Genomic DNA, 19168 nt, shown 5'->3' on the forward strand with positions numbered 1-19168 from the left:
AGCAGGCTCGGGAAGTTGCCAATTTTATGTTTATAATTTTAATATTTTTATATGTTTGTTTTATCAACTGATATTTAGACCACATAAATTTGTTGCAACACCCTTGGTTCTTTGAACTACAGTACAGCAATCACAGAAAATAATGCCATATGCATAATGAAATAACTGTTAGAATGCTCACTTTACTTAAAACAAATGTCCTTATGCATAAAGTACTCACAAAGTTTGCAACCATTGTCATAAAATTTTTTAGTGACAAAGCGCAAGCAACATCAGACAGCATGCTCCAAATTAAACTAGAGATATCACTGAATGTGATTTAAACCTGCAAACGCCACCCTGACAGGAAATTGCAATGAAATATTTAGAAAATCCCACCAAAAAATGACAATGCTGTAGACAGAGTTATGGTTCTTGTACACTGCACTTCCTCTCTTGTGCTTTGCCATTTATGAAGTTTAATTCAATTTCATCCAGTAGTTTTCAAGTTATTCTCTGGACAAGAAAAACATTAGGGCAATAACATGCATGAAGTTGTATTAGATTGATCCAATAGTTTTCAAGGTGTGCTTTGGACAAGAAAAAGTTAAAAATGGCAACAACTCTCTAACAAGCAAAAATATTAGTTATGATTCATGTACTCATAATGTTCTATCATTGCATGAAGTTTATTTGTTGAGTTGATATCCCCACAAGATTATGCAAAGTAGATACATTGTAGCATTGAACTGACATGTTGGTGAAATATTTCAACCAAAACATGCAATATGGCTGCAGTTTAATGAATATTTGAGTGGTTATATTGTCTCTGTGACCCATTTTTAAGTCTACCAGATACACCAAGGGAAACAGTCTGATCACAGTCTAAAGAGAGTCTGACCAATCAATAGCAATATTTAGTTCCTGAAATGACTTTTCAAAGTGTTGACCTAGTGTCCTAGATACTGACTTCATGTGACCGAGTTTAAAACCTCAAGGAAAAGATTCTGATAAATACCATAAATATTAGACCAGATATATTTCCTCTAGACAAAAAAAAAAAAGATTTGACCTAGTAACCTAATTTTTAAATAAATGTGAACCAGTTTTAAATTTGTTGAAGATTTCAGCAAGGTGAAACATTCTGATTAAGTTTGATGGATGGTGGACCAAATATAACGCCTCTTAGGTGTTCAAAAGATTTTTCTTAGATTTATCCTAGTAATATAGTTTTTGACCCCTTTTGTGACCCACTTTTACAAGCAGTCGAAGATTCATCAAGGGGAACATTCTGACCATGTTTGAATGTTATCTGACCAATCCCTACCAAGATATGGTTATAAAGAGTAAAAACCAGACCGACAGAAGGACATATGGACAAACAATGCAAAGAAGGAACTATCCTTCTATTGAAACGTCCTGTTGGGTGATGGATAATTGAATTCCATCCCTTAATTTTCAAGTTGTGGTCCGTACAAGGAAAATTGTAATGCTTTGACAGAACGACTGACCAGCCACAGGGTGACTCTAAAATATCCCCTTCAAACATTGTTTCTTTGGGGTATAATATAAAAAAAAGCATTAGAGAGATCCAGCTTCTATTTCAGAAATTGCTGGACATTTCATTTAAAACTAACTTCACAATGTCATCATTTTTTATCAATGATATGTCTGAGTGGAAAAGCTATTGACTTTGACAATGTTGCCATCTGAAGACATCATTGCTGATCCAAAAAATGATTCCAATATAAATTATGATCATGTTTAACAATCCTTGTATATCCACAAATCAAAATAAGTTGGAAGTGTTATGCCTTTATTCCAACATAGGCACAGAACAAAGTCGGGTAGGTGGTGCATTAACCTAAACTGTCTAACCGAGGGATAGAACATGGTGGGGCAGGTGGTTCATTACCACTCCACTATCTAGAGAATGGATAGTACATGGTGGGACAGGTGGTACATTACCCCTCCGCTATCTAGAGAATTGATAGTACATGGTGGGACAGGTGGTACATTACCCCGCCACTATCTAGAGAATGGATAGCACATGGTGGGACAGGTGGTTCATTACCCTACACTATCTAGAGAATGGATAGCACATGGTGGGAGAGGTGGTACATTACCCCTCCACTATCTAGAGAATGGATAGCACATGGTGGGACAGGTGGTTCATTACCCTACACTATCTAGAGAATGGATAGAACATGGTGGGACAGGTGGTTCATTACCCTACACTATCTAGAAAATGGATAGCACATGGTGGGACAGGTGGTTCATTACCTCTACACTATCTAGAGAATGGATATATCATGGTGGGACAGGTGGTACATTACCCCTCCCCTATCTAGAGAATGGATAAAACATGGTGGGACAGGTGGTACATTACCCCTCCACTATCTAGAGAATGGATAGCACATGGTGGGACAGGTGGTTCATTACCCTACACTATCTAGAGAATGGATAGAACATGGTGGGACAGGTGGTTCATTACCCTACACTGTCTAGAGAATGGATAAAACATGGTGGGACAGGTGGTACATTACCCCTCCACTATCTAGAGAATGGATAGTACATGGTGGGACAGGTGGTTCATTACCCCTCCACCATCTAGAGAATGGATAGTACATGGTGGGACAGGTGGTTCATTACCCTACACTATCTAGAGAATGGATAGAACATGGTGGGACAGGTGGTTCAATACGCCTCCACTATCTAGAGAATGGATAGTACATGGTGGGACAGGTGGTTCATTACCCCTCCACCATCTAGAGAATGGATAGTACATGGTGTGACAGGTGGTTCATTACCCTACACTATCTAGAGAATGGATAGCACATGGTGGGACAGGTGGTACATTACCCCTCCGCTATCTAGAGAATGGATAGCACATGGTGGGACAGGTGGTACAATACCCCTCCGCTATCTAGAGAATGGATAGTACATGGTGGGACAGGTGGTACATTACCCCTCCCCTATCTAGAGAATGGATAAAACATGGTGGGACAAGTGGTACATTACCCCTCAACTATCTAGAAAATGGATAGTACATGGTGGGACAGGTGGTTCATTACCCCTACACTATCTAGAGAATGGATAGTACATGGTGGGACAGGTGGTACAATACCCCTCCGCTATCTAGAGAATGGATAGTACATGGTGGGACAGGTGGTACATTCCCCCTCCGCTATCTAGAGAATGGATAGTACATGGTGGGACAGGTGGTACAGTATCCCTCCGCTATCTACAGAATTGATAGTACATGGTGGGACAGGTGGTACATTACCCCTCCACTATCTTGAGAATGGATAGAACATGGTGGGACAGGTGGTACATTACCCCTCCCCTATCTAGAGAATGGATAAAACATGGTGGGACAGGTGGTACATTACCCCTCCACTATCTAGAGAATGGATAGCACATGGTGGGACAGGTGGTTCATTACCCTACACTATCTAGAGAATGGATAGAACATGGTGGGACAGGTGGTTCATTACCCTACACTGTCTACGAGAATGGATAAAACATGGTGGGACAGGTGGTACATTACCCCTCCACTATCTAGAGAATGGATAGTACATGGTGGGACAGGTGGTTCATTACCCCTCCACCATCTAAAGAATGGATAGTACATGGTGGGACAGGTGGTTCATTACCCTACACTATCTAGAGAATGGATAGAACATGGTGGGACAGGTGGTTCAATACCCCTCCACTATCTAGAGAATGGATAAAACATGGTGGGACAGGTGGTTCATTACCCCTCCACCATCTAGAGAATGGATAGTACATGGTGTGACAGGTGGTTCATTACCCTACACTATCTAGAGAATGGATAGCACATGGTGGGACAGGTGGTACAGTACCCCTCCACTATCTAGAGAATGGATAGCAAATGGTGGGACAGGTGGTACAATACCCCTCCGCTATCTAGAGAATGGATAGTACATGGTGGACCAGGTGGTTCATTACCCAACACTATCTAGAGAATGGATAGAACATGGTGGGGCAGGTGGTTCATTACCCCTCCACTATCTAGAAAATGGATAGTACATGGTGGGGCATGTGGTTCATTACCCCTACACTATCTACAGAATGGATATATCATGGTGGGACAGGTGGTACATTACCCCTCCCCTATCTAGAGAATGGATAAAACATGGTGGGACAGGTGGTACATTACCCCTACACTATCTAGAAAATGGATAGTACATGGTGGGACAGGTGGTACAATACCCCTCCGCTATCTAGAGAATGGATAGTACATGGTGGGACAGGTGGTACATTACCCCTCCGCTATCTAGAGAATGGATAGTACATGGTGGGACAGGTGGTACAGTATCCCTCCGCTATCTAGAGAATTGATAGTACATGGTGGGACAGGTGGTACATTACCCCTCCACTATCTTGAGAATGGATAGAACATGGTGGGACAGGTGGTACATTACCCCTCCACTATCTAGAAAATGGATAGAACATGGTGGGACAGGTGGTACATTACCCCTCCACTATCTAGAGAATGGATAGCACATGGTGGGACAGGTGGTTCATTACCCTACACTATCTAGAGAATGGATAGAACATGGTGGGACAGGTGGTTCATTACCCTACACTATCTAGAGAATGGATAGAACATGGTGGGCCAGGTGGTTCATTACCCTACACTGTCTAGAGAATGGATAAAACATGGTGGGACAGGTGGTACATTACCCCTCCACTATCTAGAGAATGGATAGTACATGGTTGGACAGGTGGTTCATTACCCCTCCACCATCTAGAGAATGGATAGTACATGGTGGGACAGGTGGTTCATTACCCTACACTATCTAGAGAATGGATAGAACATGGTGGGACAGGTGGTTCAATACCACCTCCACTATCTAGAGAATGGATAGAACATGGTGGGACAGGTGGTTCAATACCCCTCCACTATCTAGAGAATGGATAGTACATGGTGGGACAGGTGGTTTATTACCCCTCCACCATCTAGAGAATGGATAGTACATGGTGTGACAGGTGGTTCATTACCCTACACTATCTAGAGAATGGATAGCACATGGTGGGACAGGTGGTTCATTACCCCTCCACCATCTAGAGAATGGATAGTACATGGTGTGACAGGTGGTTCATTACCCTACACTATCTAGAGAATGGATAGCACATGGTGGGACAGGTGGTACAGTACCCCTCCACCATCTAGAGAATGGATAGCACATGGTGGGACAGGTGGTACAATACCCCTCCGCTATCTAGAGAATGGATAGTACATAGTGGGACAGGTGGTTCATTACCCAACACTATCTAGAGAATGGATAGAACATGGTGGGGCAGGTGGTTCATTACCCCTCCACTATCTAGAAAATGGATAGTACATGGTGGGGCATGTGGTTCATTACCCCTACACTATCTACAGAATGGATATATCATGGTGGGACAGGTGGTACATTACCCCTCCCCTATCTAGAGAATGGATAAAACATGGTGGGACAGGTGGTACATTACCCCTCCACTATCTAGAAAATGGATAGTACATGGTGGGACAGGTGGTTCATTACCCCTACACTATCTAGAGAATGGATAGTACATGGTGGGACAGGTGGTACAATACCCCTCCGCTATCTAGAGAATGGATAGTACATGGTGGGACAGGTGGTACATTACCCCTCCGCTATCTAGAGAATGGATAGTACATGGTGGGACAGGTGGTACAGTATCCCTCCGCTATCTAGAGAATTGATAGTACATGGTGGGACAGGTGGTACATTACCCCTCCACTATCTTGAGAATGGATAGAACATGGTGGGACAGGTGGTACATTACCCCTCCACTATCTAGAAAATGGATAGAACATGGTGGGACAGGTGGTACATTACCCCTCCACTATCTAGAGAATGGATAGCACATGGTGGGACAGGTGGTTCATTACCCTACACTATCTAGAGAATGGATAGAACATGGTGGGACAGGTGGTTCATTACCCTACACTATCTAGAGAATGGATAGAACATGGTGGGACAGGTGGTTCATTACCCTACACTGTCTAGAGAATGGATAAAACATGGTGGGACAGGTGGTACATTACCCCTCCACTATCTAGAGAATGGATAGTACATGGTGGGACAGGTGGTTCATTACCCCTCCACCATCTAGAGAATGGATAGTACATGGTGGGACAGGTGGTTCATTACCCTACACTATCTAGAGAATGGATAGAACATGGTGGGACAGGTGGTTCAATACCCCTCCACTATCTAGAGAATGGATAGAACATGGTGGGACAGGTGGTTCAATACCCCTCCACTATCTAGAGAATGGATAGTACATGGTGGGACAGGTGGTTCATTACCCCTCCACCATCTAGAGAATGGATAGTACATGGTGTGACAGGTGGTTCATTACCCTACACTATCTAGAGAATGGATAGCACATGGTGGGACAGGTGGTTCATTACCCCTCCACCATCTAGAGAATGGATAGTACATGGTGTGACAGGTGGTTCATTACCCTACACTATCTAGAGAATGGATAGCACATGGTGGGACAGGTGGTACAGTACCCCTCCACTATCTAGAGAATGGATAGCACATGGTGGGACAGGTGGTACAATACCCCTCCGCTATCTAGAGAATGGATAGTACATGGTGGAACAGGTGGTTCATTACCCAACACTATCTAGAGAATGGATAGAACATGGTGGGGCAGGTGGTTCATTACCCCTCCACTATCTAGAAAATGGATAGTACATGGTGGGGCATGTGGTTCATTACCCCTACACTATCTACAGAATGGATATATCATGGTGGGACAGGTGGTACATTACCCCTCCCCTATCTAGAGAATGGATAAAACATGGTGGGACAGGTGGTTCATTACCCCTCCACTATCTAGAAAATGGATAGTACATGGTGGGACAGGTGGTTCATTACCCCTATACTATCTAGAGAATGGATAGTACATGGTGGGACAGGTGGTACAATACCCCTCCGCAATCTAGAGAATGGATAGTACATGGTGGGACAGGTGGTACATTACCCCTCCGCTATCTAGAGAATGGATAGTACATGGTGGGACAGGTGGTACAGTATCCCTCTGCTATCTAGAGAATTGATAGTACATGGTGGGACAGGTGGTACATTACCCCTCCACTATCTTGAGAATGGATAGAACATGGTGGGACAGGTGGTACATTACCCCTCCACTATCTAGAGAATGGATAGAACATGGTGGGACAGGTGGTACATTACCCCTCCACTATCTAGAGAATGGATAGAACATGGTGGGACAGGTGGTACAATACCCCTCCGCTATCTAGAGAATGGATAGAACATGGTGGGACAGGTGGTACATTACCCCTCCACTATCTAGAGAATGGATAGTACATGGTGGGACAGGTGGTACAGTATCCCTCCGCTATCTAGAGAATTGATAGTACATGGTGGGACAGGTGGTACATTACCCCTCCACTATCTTGAGAATGGATTACCCCTCCACTCTCTAGATAATAGATAGAACATGGTGGGGCAGATGGTGCATTACCCCTCCACTATCCAGAGAATGGATAGAACATGGGGCATGTGGTGCATTACCCATCCGCTATATAGAGAATGGATAGCACATGGTGGGACAGGTGGTTCATTAACCCTCCACCATCTAGAGAATGAATAGTACATGGTGGGACAGGTGGTTCATTACCCTACACAATCTAGAGAATGGATAGAACATGGTGGGACAGGTGGTTCATTACCCCTCCACTATCTAGAGAATAGATAGCACATGGTGGGACAAGTGGTACAGTACCCCTCCACTATCTAGAGAATGGATAGTACATGGTGGGACAGGTGGTTCATTACCCAACACTATCTAGAGAATGGATAGCACATGGTGGGGCAGGTGGTTCATTACCCCTCCACTATCTAGAAAATGGATAGTACATGGTGGGGCAGGTGCTGCATTACCCATACGCTATCTAGAGAATGGATAGGACATGGTGGGAGAGGTGGTGCATTACCCCTCCACTATCTAGAGAATAGATGGAACATGGTGGGAAATGTGGTGCATTACCAATCGGCTATCTAGAGAATGGATAGAACATGGTGGAGCAAATTGTTCATTACCCCTACACTATCTAGTGAATGGATAGCACATGGTGGGACAGGTGGTTCATTACCCCTCCACTATCTAGAGAATGGATAGTACATGGTGGGACAGGTGGTTCATTACCCCTTCACTATCTAGAGAAATATATAGAACATGATAGAACAGGTGGTTCATTACCCCTCCACTATCTAGAGAATGGATAGCACATGGTGGGGCAGGTGGTTCATTACCCTACACTATCTAGAGAATGGATAGAACATGGTGGGACAGGTGGTTCATTACCCCTCCATTATCTAGAGCATGGATAGAACATGGTGGGGCAGATAGTTCATTAACCCTCCATTATCTAAAGCATGGACAGAACATGGTGGGGGAGATGGTGCATTACCCCTCCAATATCTAGAGCATGGATAGAACATGGTGGGGCAGGTGGTTCATTACCCCTCCACTATCTAGAGAATGGATATATCATGGTTGGGCAGATGGTTCATTACCCCTCCGCTATCTAGAAAATGAATAGAACTTGGTGGGGCAGATGGTTCATTACCCCTCTACTATCTAGAGAATGGATTGAACATGGTGGGGCAGGTGGTGCATTACCCCTCCACTATCTAGAGAATGGATAGAACATGGTGGGGTAGATGGTGCATTATACATCCACTATCTAGAGAATGGATAGAACATGGGGCATGTGGTGCATTAACTCATCCGCTATCTAGAGAATGGATAGAACATGGTGGGACAGGTGGTGCATTACCACTCCACTATCTAGAGAATGGATAGTACATGGTGGGACAGGTGGTTTATTACCCCTACACTATCTAGAGAATGGATAGAACATGGTGGGGCAGGTGGTTCATTACCTTTCCACTATCTAGAGAATGGATAGAACATGGTGGGGCAGGTGCTGCATTACCCATCCGCTATCTAGAGAATGGATAGAACATGATGGGGCAGGTGGTTCATTACTCCTCAACTATCTAGAGAATGGATAGAACATGGTGGGAAATGTGGTGCATTACCTATCGGCTATCTAGAGAATGGATAAAACATGGTGGGACAGGTGGTTCATTACCCTACACTATCTAGAGAATGGAAAGAACATGGTGGGGCAGGTGCTGCATTACCTATCGGCTATCTAGAGAATGGATAAAACATGATGGGGCAGCAGGTTCATTACCCCTCCACTATCTAGAGAATGGATAGAACATGGTGGGAAACAGGTGGTTCATTACCCCTCCACTATCTAGAGAATATATAGAACATGGTGGAACAGGTGGTTCATTACCCCTCCACTATCTAGAGAATGGATAGAACATGGTGGGACAGGTGGTTCATTACCCCTGCACTATCTAGAGAATGTATAGAACATGGGAAAGGTGGTTCATTACCCCTCCACCATCTAAAGAATGGACAGAACATGGTGGGACAGGTGGTTCATTTCCCCTCCATTATCTAGAGAATGGATAGAACATGGTGGGACAGGTGGTTCATTTCCCCTCCACTATCTAGAGAATGGATTGAATAGGGGGGGGCAGGTGGTTCATTTCCCCTCCACTATCTAAAGAATGGACAGAACATGGGGGGGGGAGAGGTGGTGCATTACCCCTTCACTATCTAGAGCATGGATAGAACATGGTGGGGCAGGTGGTCAATTACCCCTCCACTATCTAGAGATTGGATAAAACATGGTTTCAATCAAATTCCAAACAATGAAGGGGAATCACAAATACTGCCAAACATGCTCTTGAAAATGGTAGAACAATGCAGACAACAGGTATGTGACTGGGCTTATATAAAGTAAGTTACCTTAAAGAAAGAATACTTGTTGTTCATAAGCCAGATGAAGAGGTCCATTACATAACAGTGTGCACATGGAACCTGTCAAAGGTCCATACACCCAACATATGATAGGAACCAGGCTCCCATCCTTTCATAGACAACCACCAGGCAGCTAATTAGAGCACCAAGGAACTCATACTGACAAAATAATATACCAATTAGGACATCATTAGGTGATGAAAGTTACCCTCTAATAGGTATCCACTATTAATTTGACAGGAATCAGAGTTTAAGGGCAAAGCTATTACATTTAATAACATATTAGATGGTCTCATTAAAGTATGTGTAATCGTAATTTGTGCAAACCTTGAAGTATTCTTTTTCTTATCAAATGCTAGTCAATGAGGTTCTACCCTTTTGTAAAGGCAGTGCCAAACATCGATTTACTATTGTAAAGGCAGTGCCAAACATCGATTTACTATTGTAAAGGCAGTGCCAAACATCGATTTACTCTTTTGTAAAGGCAGTGCCAAACATCGATTTACTCTTGTAAAGGCAGTGCCAAACATCGATTTACTCTTTTGTAAAGGCAGTGCCAAACATCGATTTACTCTTTTGTAAAGGCAGTGCCAAACATCGATTTACTCTTTTGTAAAGGCAGTGCCAAACATCGATTTACTATGTACAACAATAAACATGAACACTTTTTTAATGCTTATGACAGGATTGCTTTTGTGTTTAACCTTGACATTCCATTGACCATAATATAAATATAATCCAAGAGAAGCCATGGAGTGTTTGGGAAAAGGCCATGGCCGTCTGTTTTGCTTTGAAATGAACAATGCTTTAAGAAATAGATAGAATGATAAAAGAATGCGATAAAATTTTATTTAAGAAAACATAAACTATTCCATACAAAAATGATTTGAGTCCAATTCTTTAATGATTTTTTTTTTAAAGTATTGAAAAAACACTAAATGCCCATATATATGTTTAAAGTGAATCATTCAATAAAAAAACATCAAACTGTGTGTTTCTGGGATGATTTGATGGTAACTTCCTGAAGTGAAGTGCTGGGAAATTATATCAGTGATTGTAGTTTTTTTCATGATATTTAAGATAACCATGAAAACTAAGAATAGCTGAATGTGGTGATAAGACTCATTTCAAGTTCTGCAAATGAGAAGCTGTAATAGATAGTGTTTGCAGCCCACCATTACCGTATCTCATCTCATGTGCTTTACATAAAATCCATTCATTCATTTTTTTATGTTGTAGTTACAAAACAACTACACAGTTAACTTTAACAAATTTGAAGTATTTATTACCATAAAGTTGTTTAACAATCACACAATAAAAAATCCAGCAACAAGCATTAATAAAATAAAACCAATCTTCATGACACCTTAATAAAATGAGATCTTATGTTCCAGGTGAAACAAATGGTCCTGCTTAGAAACCTTGACATTAAATTCAGAATGGGACTGAAGCCTATCTGACCAGCATATAGACCTTGGCATGAACTAGAGAATTGGGGTGAAGCCCATCTGACCAGTCATACACTAGAGAATGGGGGTGAAGCCCATCTGACCAGTATGTAGACCTTGTCATACACAAGAGAATGGGGGTGAAGCTCATCAGACCAGTATGTAGACCTTGTCATACACTAGAGAATGGGACTGAAGCCCATCTGACCAGCATATAGACCTTGTCATGAACTAGAGAATTGGGGTGAAGCCCATCAGACCATTATGCAGACCTTTGCATAAACTAGAGAATAGGGGGTGAAGCCCATCAGACCATTATGCAGACCTTTGCATAAACTAGAGAATGGGGGTGAAGCCCATCAGACCATTATGCAGACCTTTGCATAAACTAGAGAATGGGGGGTGAAGCCCATCAGACCAGTACGTAGACCTTTGCATAAACTAGAGAATGGGGGTGAAGCCCATCAGACCAGTATGCAGACCTTTGCATAAACTAGAGAATGGGGGTGAAGCCCATCAGACCATTATGCAGACCTTTGCATAAACTAGAGAATGGGGGTGAAGCCCATTAGACCATTATGCAGACCTTTGCATAAACTAGAGAATGGGGGTTGAAGCCCATCAGACCAGTACGAAGACCTTTGCATAAACTAGAGAATGGGGGGTGAAGCCCATCAGACCAGTACGAAGACCTTTGCATAAACTAGAGAATGGGGGGTGAAGCTCATTAGACCAGTACGTAGACCTTGTCATACACTAGAGAATGGGGGTGAAGCCCATCAGACCAGTACGTAGACCTTTGCATAAACTAGAGAATGGGGGGTGAAGCCCATCAGACCAGTATGAAGACCTTTGCATAAACTAGAGAATGGGGGTGAAGCCCATCAGACCAGTATGCAGACCTTTGCATAAACTAGAGAATGGGGGTGAAGCCCATCAGACCAGTACGTAGACCTTTGCATAAACTAGAGAATGGGGGTGAAGCCCATCAGACCAGTACATAGACCTTTGCATAAACTAGAGAATGGGGGTGAAGCCCATCAGACCAGTACATAGACCTTTGCATAAACTAGAGAATGGGGGTGAAGCCCATCAGACCAGTACGTAGACCTTTGCATAAACTAGAGAATGGGGGTGAAGCCCATCAGACCAGTATGCAGACCTTTGCATAAACTAGAGAATGGGGGGTGAAGCCCATCAGACCAGTACGAAGACCTTTGCATAAACTAGAGAATGGGGGGTGAAGCCCATCAGACCAGTACGAAGACCTTTGCATAAACTAGAGAATGGGGGGTGAAGCTCATTAGACCAGTACGTAGACCTTTGCATAAACTAGAGAATGGGGGTGAAGCCCATCAGACCAGTACATAGACCTTTGCATAAACTAGAGAATGGGGGGTGAAGCCCATCAGACCAGTACGAAGACCTTTGCATAAACTAGAGAATGGGGGTGAAGCCCATCAGACCAGTACGAAGACCTTTGCATAAACTAGAGAATGGGGGTGAAGCCCATCAGACCAGTACGAAGACCTTTGCATAAACTAGAGAATGGGGGGTGAAGCCCATCAGACCATTATGCAGACCTTTGCATAAACTAGAGAATGGGGGTGAAGCCCATCAGACCAGTATGCAGACCTTTGCATAAACTAGAGAATGGGGGGTGAAGCCCATCAGACCAGTACGAAGACCTTTGCATAAACTAGAGAATGGGGGTGAAGCCCATCAGACCAGTACATAGACCTTTGCATAAACTAGAGAATGGGGGTGAAGCCCATCAGACCAGTATGCAGACCTTTGCATAAACTAGAGAATGGGGGTGAAGCCCATCAGACCAGTACGAAGACCTTTGCATAAACTAGAGAATGGGGGTGAATTGCCTAGGTGAAGCCCTCCATTCTATCTTGGTGACCTTTGTATGAGCTTGAGAAAGAAGGATGCACTGCCTAAATAAAGCCCACCTAGACATAACCTGAAAATGAAGAAAGAATTGCCTGAGTGTAAGCCTGTGAGTTCAGCATATTGACTTTGGCATAAACCTTAGAAATGAAAATGAATTCCCTAAATGAAGCCCATCTGTCCAGCTAAGTGACTTTTGCATAACGGTCAGAGGGCCCATCTCTCTAGTGACCTAAGCATAAACTTGTTTAAGAAGAATGAATTGCTCGGGTAGATTTTAAGCCAATCTGTCCACCTTGATAACCTTGGCATAAGCTTGAGATAGAAGAATGCACCACCTGAGTAAAGCTCATGTCTTCAGCTTGGTGACCTTGACATTAACCTGAGAATGCATTGCCTGAGTAAAGCCCATGTCTTTAGCTTGGTGACTTTGACATAAACCAGAGAATGCATTGTCTTGGTATGGCCCATGTCTTCAGCTTGGTGACCTTGACGTAAACCTGAGAATGCATTGCCTGAGTAAAGCCCATGTCTTTAGCTTGGTGACTTTGACATAAACCGGAGAATGCATTATCTTGGTATGGCCCATGTCTTCAGCTTGGTGACCTTGACATAAACCTGAGAATGCATTGCCTGAATAAAGTCCATGACTTCAGCTTGGCGACCTTGACATAAACCTGAGAATGCATTGCCTGGGTAAAGCCAATGTGTTCAGCATTTTGACTTTGGTATAAACATGAGAAATGATAATAAATTGCATAAATGAAGCCAATCTGTTCAGCTTAGTGACTTGAGATAAAGTGAAGCTCATCTGCTTAGTGACCTAAGGGATAAACTTGAGTAAGAAAAATGAATTGCCTAGCTAGGTGTCCTTGACATACGCTTAAGAAAGAAGATTGTATTATCTTCTTGAAGCCCATCTGTCCAACTCAGTGGTTTTGGCATAAACGTGAAATAAAAGAATGTATTGCCTTGTTAATCTCCATCTCGTGAAATAAAAGAATGTATTGCCTTGTTAATCTCCATCTCTTCAGCTTAGTGTCCTTGTCATGCCATAAGCTTGCAAATGAAAAAAATAGAAAAAATTGGCCCATATGGCAAGTTTGGTTACCATGGTATTTACTTATAAATGGATAATGAGTCATAATGAGTAAAGCACATAATAATATCATGTTTGGTGACTTTAGCATAATAAACTTGACACTGATAAATCTTAAGGTTACAGAATATCAAAATTGGATACAAAACTCAGAGTGATCTTTTATTAAATCAGTTTATTTTCTTAATGTTGAAGGAATCATTTTTGAGGGACAAGATACGGACAAAATACATAAACTGAATCAATTTCAGATTTTATCAAAATATATTTCAGACTTATATCTAAATATCTTCTGAAAATCACAGATACTTGGGTAAAACAAGTGGCATTTCATAACGGAATATGAGTCATGGCCTACCTGAGTTCTCAAGTGCTACCAGAGAATACCCTGAAAAATATTTGTGCTCCTAATCTTTTAAAAAGCTGATCTGAGGCCATTAAAGTAAAGCTTAATGCCATATTATTGTTGTAAAAGTAAAGTATTGCAACACTTTTATTGTAGAAGAAACCAACCCAAGTAGCTTCAGGCCACCTAGAATGTACAATCATAAAGACTTTTAAGAACTATCCTAAGATATATAGCTCTGTTTTCAAGGTGCAAGCTTAATGACCAATGCAACTAACCAAATGTAAATGTAAAACTTCTCTTACTTGTCTGACATTTTCTGATGGTTTCATCTACACTTTAATTGAAATCTTGCTCACTGTTTGTGCATGTTGGGTAACAAGAATGTGACATGTTCTTGAATTAGCTGGCTATTTGTGTATGTGGGTACCAATGAGATGACAAGTTCTTGCACGAGTTGGCTTGTCTGAGTATATTCATGTCGGAAAATAGCTCATTGAGCTAATGTTTCTTGTTAACACATACCTGACTTTAAATAAAGATTCTTGTATCTAGTTGGGTATATAACCTCGAGTTGACAAGTTCTTGCGTAAGCTGATAAAGGTTTGCATAGGTTGGGAAACCAGAAAGTGTTATGCTCTTGAATGAGTTGCTTGTTTCTGCATTTGAGTAACTAGGGCGTGACAAGTTCTTGCAGGTTTTGGCTGTTTGTGTAAGTTGGGTAGCAAGAAGGTGACATGTTCTTCATGGAGCTGGTCTTTTGTATTTGATAGTACCAAAGAGGTGAAGAACTTATATGTTCTTGCATAAAGCTGGCTTGCCAGAGCTTGCCGGGTAGCCAGGAGGTGATATGATATTGCATGATGCTGGCTTAAAAACATATGATGTGTTGCCAAGAGGTGGCAGGTGATGGGTAGGCAAAAGGTGATATGTTCTTGCATAATGCTGGCTTGCTGGTGTATGATGGGTACCCAGCTGGTGACATGTTCTTGCATAATGCTGGCTTGCTGGTGTAAGATGGGTAGCCAAGAGGTGACATGTTCTTGCATAATGCTGGCTTGCTGCTGTATGATGGGTACCCAGGTGGTGACATGTTCTTGTATAATGCTGGCTTGCTGGTGTATGATGGGTACCCAAGAGGTGACATGTTCTTGCATAATGCTGGCTTGCTGCTGTATGATGGGTAACCAAGAGGTGACATGTTCTTGCATAATGCTGGCTTGCTGCTGTATGATGGGTACCCAAGAGGTGACATGTTCTTCCATAATGCTGGCTTGCTGGTGTATGATGGGTACCCAAGAGGTGATATGTTCTTGTATAATGCTGGCTTGCTGGTGTATGATGGGTACCCAAGAGGTGATATGTTCTTGTATAATGCTGGCTTGCTGGTGTATGATGGGTACCCAAGAGGTGATATGTTCTTGTATAATGCTGGCTTGCTGGTGTATGATGGGTACCCAAGAGGTGACATGTTTTTCCATAATGCTGGCTTGCTGGTGTATGATGGGTACCCAAGAGGTGATATGTTCTTGTATAATGCTGGCTTGCTGGTGTATGATGGGTACCCAGGTGGTGATATGTTCTTGCATAATGCTGGCTTGCTGCTGTATGATGGGTAACCAAGAGGTGACATGTTCTTGCATAATGCTGGCTTGCTGCTGTATGATGGGTACCCAAGAGGTGACATGTTCTTGTATAATGCTGGCTTGCTGGTGTATGATGGGTACCCACGAGGTGATATGTTCTTGTATAATGCTGGCTTGCTGGTTTATGATGGGTACCCAAGAGGTGACATGTTTTTCCATAATGCTGGCTTGCTGGTGTATGATGGGTACCCAAGAGGTGATATGTTCTTGTATAATGCTGGCTTGCTGGTGTATGATGGGTACCCAAGAGGTGATATGTTCTTATATAATGCTGGCTTGCTGCTGTATGATGGGTACCCAAGTGGCTTGCTGGTGTATGATGGAAGCCAAGAGGTGACATGTTCTTGCATAATGCTGGCTTGCTGGTGTATGATGGGTACCCAAGTGGCTTCCTGGTGTATGATGGGAAGCCAAGAGGTGACATGATCTTGCATAATGCTGGCTTGCTGGTGTATGATGGGTACCCAAGTGGCTTGCTGGTGAATGCTGGGAAGCCAAGAAGTGACATGTTCTTGCATAATGCTGGCTTGCTGCTGTATGATGGGAAGCCAAGAGGTGACATGTTCTTGCATAATGCTGGCTTGCTGCTGTATGATGGGAAGCCAAGAGGTGATATGCTCTTGCATAATGCTGGCTTGCTGCTGTATGATGGGAAGCCAAGAGGTGACATGTTCTTGCATAATGCTGGCTTGCTGCTGTATGATGGGAAGCCAAGAGGTGACATGTTCTTGCATAATGCTGGCTTGCTGCTGTATGATGGGAAGCCAAGAGGTGACATGCTCTTGCATAATGCTGGCTTGCTGCTGTATGATGGGTACCCAAGTGGTGACATGTTCTTGCATAATGCTGGCTTGCTGCTGTATGATGGGTACCCAGGTGGTGACATGTTCTTGCATAATGCTGGCTTGCTGGTGTATGATGGGTACCCAAGAGGTGACATGTTCTTGTATAATGCCGGCTTGCTGCTGTGTGATGGGTACCCAAGAGGTGACATGTTCTTGCATAATGCCAGCTTGCTGGTGTATGATGGGTACCCAAGAGGTGATATGTTCTTGCATAATGCTTGCTTGCTGGTGTATGATGGGTACCCAAGAGGTGATATGTTCTTGCATAATGCTGGCTTGCTGGTGTATGATGGGTACCCAAGTGGTGACATGTTCTTGCATAATGCTGGCTTGCTGCTGTATGATGGGTACCCAGGTGGTGACATGTTCTTGCATAATGCTGGCTTGCTGGTGTATGATGGGTACCCAAGAGGTGACATGTTCTTGTATAATGCTGGCTTGCTGCTGTGTGATGGGTACCCAAGAGGTGACATGTTCTTGCATAATGCCGGCTTGCTGGTGTATGATGGGTACCCAAGAGGTGATATGTTCTTGCATAATGCTTGCTTGCTGGTGTACAACAATATACAAATAGATTGTGCATGCATTGAATTAATTCAATCATTAAACAGTTTTATGTTACATATCAAAATGAATATCTCCCTTTTCAATCATTGACATCAGACACCATGATGAAACATTGACATCACACACCATGATGAAACATTGACATCAGACACCATGATGAAACATTGACATCACACACCATGATGAAACATTGACATCACACACCATGATGAAACAAGCAGGATACACTTGGTGAGGCCCCAATACAATTTCTGATAAACATATTATTAAGACAAACAACAAATTTGTTGTTTTTCTTCTATATTTTTTCTTCATTGCTAAAACTATTTTAAAATCAAACTATTGATTACATTTATCCATTTAAAAATAAAAGACATCTGGCCAAAACAACTCATAGGGCCTCAAGATAGGAGAGTCAGTGTATGGAAATGTGCAGCTAATACATGAAGGCATCCTTATTTCTTATATCAACATGAGATTTGTCTTAATAAACACCAAAGCCGAAGCATACATGTACATGAAATACAATGATATTTTACATTTCATCAATGCATCATTAAGATCTGCACCAGTTCTGAAAATAACATAATAGTGCAAGTTCTGTTGGATTAACAGGTTTGAAGAAGTTTGAGAGATTGCCAGGCCAGGGTATTAAGCTTATTGTACCAGGATTGAGGGAATTTAGCTTCTCCACGAGGCAATGGTGCAGTTCTCTAGAAAAATCTGTCCGCACAAAATGGAGAGTGCATGATGTTTTCAAATTTAAATGTATTCTTTTATATTATTAAGATGAAAGGTATCAACATTTCAGGTGAATAAAATCCAATCATTTATATCAGACACATTTTTATTTAAAAAATTAGACTTAAACAATCTTAGTGGTAATCCCAGGGGGCTGCATGGACACAGTAATGATTAGATGTAGAGTTGTGACATTTACATGTAAAATATGAAAGCCATTCCAAGTGCACAACAGCCCATGCTGACACACATTCCTATGGAGTATTATGAGAGGAGGCATAATACTTTTAGTGCTGCATGTGACACAAGTTCTTTCATACATTTTTTTACGAAGTCAAGGGTCATAATTCTTGTTAAACCAAGTGAAATATAAAGAAGAAGGCAGGTGCACCAGTCGTTCCATGCTGACCATCATTCATATGTTTCATTAGTGTAAGTACAAAACATTTTGTTCTTGTATGCAGAAAAGTTGATCCAGATCATTTTTTACTAATTCAAGAGCCGTAACTCTTTAAGAAAAAATTGAATTGTTAAAGAAATAGTTGAGTGTAGATGAATTTCTTCCTGTGCTACATAGAACACAAGATTTCTCATACAAGTATTTAAGTAAGTCAATGGCCATGTTTGCCGGGAGAGAAATGTCAAATAAATTGCATGTGCAAGAATTTCCCATGCTGACCAAT

The 19168-nt window shown here is 42.3% G+C and overlaps 1 protein-coding gene across 3 annotated transcripts in view; it reads right to left on the reverse strand.

Annotated features, from left to right (window-relative positions):
* LOC128204182 (uncharacterized) overlaps window positions 1-19168 on the reverse strand; it is a 124393-nt gene that overhangs the window by 76289 nt on the left and 28936 nt on the right. The window lies entirely within an intron of this gene.

This window comes from Mya arenaria, chromosome 2 (genome assembly GCF_026914265.1).
Source record: "Mya arenaria isolate MELC-2E11 chromosome 2, ASM2691426v1".
Lineage (NCBI taxonomy): Eukaryota > Metazoa > Mollusca > Bivalvia > Myida > Myidae > Mya > Mya arenaria.